The sequence below is a fragment of the Vicugna pacos genome, chromosome 19, assembly GCF_048564905.1.
Source record: "Vicugna pacos chromosome 19, VicPac4, whole genome shotgun sequence".
NCBI classification, from domain to species: domain Eukaryota; kingdom Metazoa; phylum Chordata; class Mammalia; order Artiodactyla; family Camelidae; genus Vicugna; species Vicugna pacos.
The window spans coordinates 15,824,936-15,832,394 of NC_133005.1; the positions used below are offsets into that span (position 1 = coordinate 15,824,936).

The 7,459-nt window shown below is 46.8% G+C and overlaps 1 long non-coding RNA gene across 1 annotated transcript in view; it reads right to left on the minus strand.

The window, feature by feature from the left end:
• Positions 1-7,036, minus strand: part of LOC140687245 (uncharacterized) — a 53,542-nt gene extending 46,506 nt beyond the window's left edge. Inside the window, exon 1 of the long non-coding RNA XR_012061421.1 lies at positions 6,654-7,036. This is a non-coding gene — a long non-coding RNA (uncharacterized lncRNA). The remainder of the gene's footprint in view (positions 1-6,653) is intronic.
• Between the last annotated feature and the right edge of the window lie 423 nt (positions 7,037-7,459).

Sequence of the window (7,459 nt, forward strand, 5' to 3'; positions counted from 1 at the left end):
CCCACCCTGGGAATTAGGCTGGGCTCATTTGCAAATCATATAGGAGCTATATTCTGCACAAAAGATAAGCGTCTTAGCCAGACCACAGAAGCATCTTCAACAAAGAACCCCCTCTTCCAAATACAGTAGTCATAAAATTGTTCCTATGAGACCTAAAGCTATATGCAAAAGTGCTCCCAATGAAAGTACCTTCCAAGTACCAGGAAGAAAACAGTGCACTCTACCCCAACCCCAGCACACACGGACTAGGGAGGCAGTTGATTTCAGCCCCAGGCTCTTGTTCAAAATGGGTACTGGCAGTTTAGTCATTCTGGATAACAGTAATATTCCCGGGACCCTAGTGGCAGTGACACATTCCAGGGGGGTAAAAATTCTGTGGATTGGTTAAGGTCATCTGTGCAACCATGGTGGTCATCCAACAATCAATCTCAAAAACGGTATGTTGAGTGAAGGACACAAAAAGAAAAAGAATGGACCATCCCTCCTGGGAGGGAGATGGTAACACAAAGATGAAAATCATAGTACTGCAATCCTCAAGGATTTTCCAGTGATGAGGGAGACACATCTCTTTGACCAGGTCAAAGACTGTAGGGAGGAAAGGACAGAGATGCTGAATACTTTTTATAGCATGTAGGTTGCCTCCTCTTTTAAGCCCTGGTGACCAAAAAGCATTTTTAAAAAATCAGTTGAATGGGTAATTGTCTGTCTAAAGTACCTGTTGGGATGGGGAAGTGGGGACAAATGTGCTATCACCAGACAAGAAACATCAAGATTACAGATTCCAACATCCTCATTTCCGTGTGGACCATTTTATAGATCATGTCCCGAGGGGCTTCAGGTTTTAAGTTTATCCATTGCACTGAGGACATGAAGCCCCATTAATCTTTTCTGAAAGGCACAATCTGCTTGGGGCTTGAGGACCATGAAAGTATCTACCCCTCTGCCCTGGCTGAACACCCTAAATGGGTCTATTTATTTTAAATTGTTTTTTCATGGTGGTATTGAGGATTGAACCCAGGACCTCATGCATGCTAGGCAGGCACTCTACCACTAAGCTATACCCTCCCCCCTATTTTCCACATCCTTAAAGACATACCTCAGCTGATGAATTCATCCCTCTTCTTGGGGACTGAATTTAGATTATAAAATGACCCAACTGCCTGGAGCCCAAGAAGGGAGACGGGAGCCCTTCAACACCTGGAGAGCAGGCAGGGAAACCACAAGGCTGATGCAGAGGTCCAAAACATACTCTTCTGCAGCCATTGTCCATTGACCATGGAAACATCATGGCAGCACCCTGTTTGAACTGTTCAGAGTCACTGAGCACCCAGTCAAGCCACCGCCTTCATTCCTCCCGCAGGTCACCCTATCTCCAAGCAAGCACAGCAACTAACCAGCCTGCCCGATACAAACAAATGCACCTCAGCCCAAGAGATCTGAAATCTTTTCAAAAATAAGAAATCACAAGCACCAAGAGGCAGTTATACATTTATCCTCTTCATGAAAAAAGAAAAAAAAAATCAAACCTGAGAATAAATCCACCTGTGAGCTCCTATCTCTAGAGAGGTCACCCCAGATCCCTTGTCTTTATTTGCAAACGGTTCAGAGGCTGCTGAAGGAAGCCAGCCAATAAACATTTTTCCAACCAAGATTAATGGCTGATTTGTCATCTGGGCAGGGAAAGGTGAGCCTGCAGCCTCCACGAAGGAAGCAAACCCCAGAGGAGGTGGGGCAGCTGATTTATGGGGTTGTGGGAAGGCTAATTAGAGCCTCATGGAGGGAGCTAAGAGGGCCCAGGCATCTGGGAACCGCACAGTGAAAGGTGGGGGCTCCGCAGAGAACAGGGAGAAAACGATGCGCTGGAGTAGGGAGGGGAGGGGCACAGAAATAACCTCCAAAGGCAAAGCAGAGAGACTGGGTGTGGATCCCAAGAGAACGCATCTGTGCAAAACTGGAAGCTATGAAGAAGAGGCCCATGTTCCTGCATCTCAGAGAAGGTCTGAAAACCAAGTCCTTGGGGCTTAATTTTGAAAAGCTGCCCCCACCCATGATCGCCCACCAGTGGCCAGCGCACTCAGCGTCACCAGCACGCCCTTTTTACCTTCTGATCTGTGTCCCCCTGACACAGTTTGCTTACTGGTCCCTAGGTTGCTTGGTTCAGCAGAAATGATCATCCAAGACAATTTCTTGGATTTGCACCTGGAAGGTTTGCCCTCCCGGCAGCCACGTTTGCGTCTGTCAGGTGTCCTGACGCAGGAGGAGCCACTAGGGACATAGCGGGGGTTGAACAGGCCTGAGAAGAACCAGAAGAGGTAAAGAAGGCCATCCGGGGAACCCGTTGCAGAGTCACACAGGCCGACAGTGCTGGGGTGGCCTCTGCAGAAGCCGGGCCCTGCGCCAGAGGTCAGGACCACCGGAGTCTTTCGAGGGAGGAGGGGGCGAAAAGAGGGGTAACCTGCCTCCCTTTCCCCAGTAGTTTCCTCTTTCCAAGACAGCGGAGGGCCATTTAAAGCGCGTGCCTGTGTCCATGGGTGTGCATGTGCATGTGTGCGCATGTGCGCGCGCTCGCACGTGTGTGTGCGCATATGCGTATGTGTGCGCATGTGTGTGCGCGTGGGCATACTTCTGCGCATGTGCTTGCCAGTGTGCGGTCGTGCTTGTGTGCGCGCTTGCGTGCTTGTGCCCATGCACAGTTGCAAACCCTCAGTCCCCTATCCTCACCTTCAGATAACCGACCTGGAGAGCCGGCTCCCATAACTGCGGTGTCGTGTTTAGGTGTAGAAAACGGGCACGAAGTCCCTCAAGCATTGGCCTGAAACACAGCAGTCTTGGTCCCTCTCTCATTTTAAAAAAAATGAGAACAAAGAGAAGGCAGATAAAGAAAGGCAGAGAGGCAAGGAGGGAGGGAGAGGCAGAGAGGAAGAGAGAGAGAAAAAGAGGAAGGAAGGAGGAAAGGAGGGAGGAAGAATAAAAAAGAAAAGAGTGGAGAGAGAGACACAGGGGTAGACAGAGAGACAGAATGAAAGAAAGCAAGGCGACCAGGCAGCTGGTGAAAGAAATCAGTAAAGGTCTTTTCTCCTGTTTTCCTGTCTTTTAATAAATCACTGTAGTGGTCTGTGACAGTCTCTGTTATCCCTAAATGCTCAAGCAAACAGCTTTTCTTGGAGACTATTCAAGTGGCTGCCAGAGCGGCTGGGGCTGGGCAAGCCGCCGACCCTCCGACCGCCCCCCTGTAATTCAGCTGGAAAAGCGATTCTGAAGTCAATATTCATTGCACAGGGTGAGAATTACCCCAACACAATGAAATGGTAATGAGCCGGCTCACAAAGGAGGCAAGCTGGATAATCAGCTTTTAAGGAGGTTCTGGGCACACGAGGCTGCCAGGGCTGGAGCCCCCACCTGAGGAGCCTGCCCTCGGCCCCCACCATCTGCGGGCATCAGCAGAAGGCGAGCTGGAGATCAAGGAACCTTGCCAGGCCCTCTTCCCCCAGCCACTCCTCTCCATTTTGCCTTTTGGGGCCCTCAAAGCGCCTAAAATGTGAGGACAAAAAGTCATTTCACAGCCACACCCCTACGCTGGCTTTCAGATGAGTCAGGACGAAGGCCAGCAGATGGGAAACTGAAAAGCCTGCAGCTGTACCCGGAGTACCTGCTCAGTGTACTCAGAGGTCATTACCTGACCACCTGGGGACACCTGAGCAGGAAGTTCCCCAAATAACGAGAATTGGGGGTAGAGTTAGACACTGCAATTTATATGTCAGTAGTTTCAAATAAACAAGGGAATTTGCTTTGCAAGATTTCATTTCATATACCCTTTTTAACAGGCAGATTTTTTCATCTCAATAAAGCTAGAATCAAAGGAGGGGCCAACTCAGATGAAACGACCAGACCAATGGCCACATGCAAGCTGCATTTAAACGGCCATGGCCGTGGACTCATTCTGGACTGACTGGCAACCCAGACTGAAAGAGAATTTTTTTTTCAAAATTTCGATTTATTTTATCTTCTGTTTTCTACCCATCTGTTTAGAGACTGGCCCACTCCATAGAGTGTGGGCCAATAGGCAGCTGTCAAGAAAGTTTCTGATCGTTGTAGAGTAAGTCTGTTGTCATCATCAATTGCATCATCACCATTTATATTTGTACTTCTAAGTGACTGAAAGATTCAGCTAGGTGATCCACAAAAAGGCATGCCAAAAGCCAAGGTGACTTACAATTTCAAATAAAAGGTAAAGGGAAAATGAGGGGATGAGATGAAATTAAGCCAGAGGCTCTGCATCCTTGCAGAGCTGAGCTGGGACTTGGTTCTTGGCTTTCTAGTAACCAGCTCAAAGAGGAAAAAACATAATCCTTTAGGTTAGTGAATCTCAACCCAAGCCCAAATATTATGATGTATGTGGCCTGAGGGTGGGAGTCCCAGGCATCTGTATTTTTCAAAGCTCCCCTGTGAGGTAACAAGATTGGTTGCCCAGGAGATAAGCATCTGTGAAACTCATACAAAGAATGTTTTGTTGAATGGGGAAATAAAACTGCTATATGTAAAATAGATAAACAACAAGGACCTACTATATAGCACAGGGAACTACACTCAGTATCTTGTAATAACCTATAATGAAAAGAATATGAAAAAGAATATATATGTATATATATAACTGAATCATTATGCTGTACACCAGAAACTAATACAACATTGTAAATCAACTATACTTCAATAAAATTAAAGAAAAAAAAACCTTATGGCAACTCCTTTACAGTGAGAGCAGTAAAGGTTGTTACATTAAGACACGAATACAGCACATGGGAACGGACAGGAGATTGAGGAAGAGTAAAGGACATTCCAAGGAAAAGAAACAGCATGAGGAAAGAAACAGAAGCACACAAGCAAGTCATGGAATGCTTAGTGACTGTCAAGAACATCAACACATATGGAGGGAACTCAGCACATTGATGCAAAGGGGGTTGTGAAGAATCCCACATGCCCAGCTCACGGCCTGAGGCTAAGAGCTCAAGGGTCCAACTGCCTCAGTTCGAATCCCGGCTCCTCTCCTTACTCGCATGGGAGACCTTGGACCCATTGCTTACCTTCTTTGGGCCTCAGTTTCCCATCTGTAAAATGGGGACAAGGAGAGCACCTACCCTGTAGGAATAAGTGAGATACACTATGTAAAGTGTTGATCTGATACATTAACTACTATTATTATTACCATTATTATTGCTGGTACTATTTATTCCCTATGAACGGGAATAAAATTATCATCAGAGAATACCTCCTAGACATACCAGTCTTTTCATATATTATCTTATTAATTTTGTAAACGACCCAGTTGAAAGGGCATTATTATTGTTATCCCCAATAAGCCCACTGAACCTCAGCGCAGCTAAGTATTGTGCCCAAATTCATGCAGCAAGAAAGTGGTCAAATTGAAATTCAAACCCAGAAACTGTAAAATATTCTAAAGATAAACTGAAGCCAGTTTATAGTAAAGGGAATAAAGCTTAATTTTAGGAATACTTCTCTCACTTGCTCAGGCCCCTCCACAGCTCTGAATCTAATTTTGTATTCATGCTTCTATATTCTTTTTCTTAAAAAGCAACCCCTATGGGGGAGGGTATAGCTCAGTGGTAGAGTGTGTGCTTAGCATGCATGAGTCCCAGGTTCAATCCCCAGTACCCCATTAAAAAGATACAGATATATAAAATAGACCTAATTACCTCCCCACCAAAATTAAGTCAACAGTATCACATAACAAATTATTTTAAATGTTTCTAAATTTTTTAAATTAAAAAAGAGCACCCTTTAAATTTGTATTAAGTTTAGGTTTTCCAAAACCTGAATCCACCTCAGTGATAGCATATAAGATCAGAACTAGCTTCTAAGACATAAATGAGGGTAAAGTGACAGAAGGAAGGCCAAGAGAGAATGTGTGCTATGAACAGATAGAGTTAAACATTAGGCACAGCGCAGGTGAGGGGACCACAGGCCAGCCAGTCAAGGTGTCACAGGTATTTGTAAAAATGAGTTCAGAGTGCAGGCAGGGCAAGAGATTCAGATCAGCAATAATGGGTCGATGTTGGTGATGGTGACTTTGGTGACGACACTGCAGGGGACATTACTACCCATAAAGATTATTCTAGAGCTATGCCTACAACACGCAGCCACTGGCCACTTGTGGCTATTTAAGTTTAAATTAAATAAGATGTAAAATTCAGTTCCTCCAGCCCACTAGCCACATGTCAAGCACTCAGTGGCAACCGGCAATGGGAAAGGGCAGCTCAGATATGGAACATTTCCACCACTGCAGAAAGTTCGACTGGAAAGTGCTGGTCCAGAAAGTCAGAAGACAGTTAAGGGAGGACTCACAGGGAAACATCCAAGGGACAGATGGAGGAAGAGGCCAGTGATAAAGACGAGGGAAAGTGACCGGCAGAATCCGGAGGAAAACCGGGACACAGAGATCCCAGCAAAGAGAATTTCAGAGGAGGAGCTTACTCAGCAGCTCAGCAGTCGGCAAAAGAGACAACCACAAACTCCTAGCACAGAACTAACACACGTCCAGAAGGCCACCTGCAAACCCTGTGTCTTAGCCTGTCCTGCTGCTGTAACAAAACAGCACAGACAGGGCAGCTTACGAACAACAGAAATTTACTGCTCACGGTTCCGGAGGCTGCAAGTCCGAGATCAGGGTGCCAGCACGTCCGGTGAGGACCCTCTTCTGGGTCACAGGCTCCTCTGTGTCTTCACTTGGTGGAAGGGGCCCGGGAGCTCTCTGGGGCCTCTTTTATAACAGCACTGGTTCCATTCATGAGAGCTCCGCCCTCAGGACCTAACCACCTCCCAAAGGCCCCACCTTCTAACACCATCACACTGGGCATTGGCGTCCCAACATGTGAATGACGGGGAGAGGGGGATAAACTTTCAGAGCAAACCACCCCCACATGGGTGCTCCCATTAAGACCTTGAAAAAGACATGGTCTTCTGCGGCCACAAACACGCTCTGAACCTGGCTCTGCCCAGAAAGGAAACCTTGAGAAGGGCAAAGGACAGCTGTCGTTAGAGAAGCAGATGCCCGAGGGCCTGCTTTTCCTCCCTCCTCTCCTCAGAATTCTTTAAAATACACAGGCGGACAAGGCACGTGCCCGCCTGTGCCAACACACAGCTCTCCAACGGGCAGCTCCCTGCATACCTACGCAACTTCCTGTTTGCTTGTGCAATTACTTGCAGTTCACGTAAGAATTCATGTTCTGAGCGCAGCCCTTTCTGGCCCAGACCTGTATGTGCATATTTTCAAGATGCAAATGAGACACGGAGCATCGCTTTTTAATGTAGCCCTAAGGGGTACATTATTCTGACCAGCACGAACATAGCCATCCACATTAAGGCAACAATGTTAAACAAGCACACAGACTCCAGTCTCCCCACGTGGCTCAATGCTCTTCCTATGCCCTTCACTCCGTCTCCT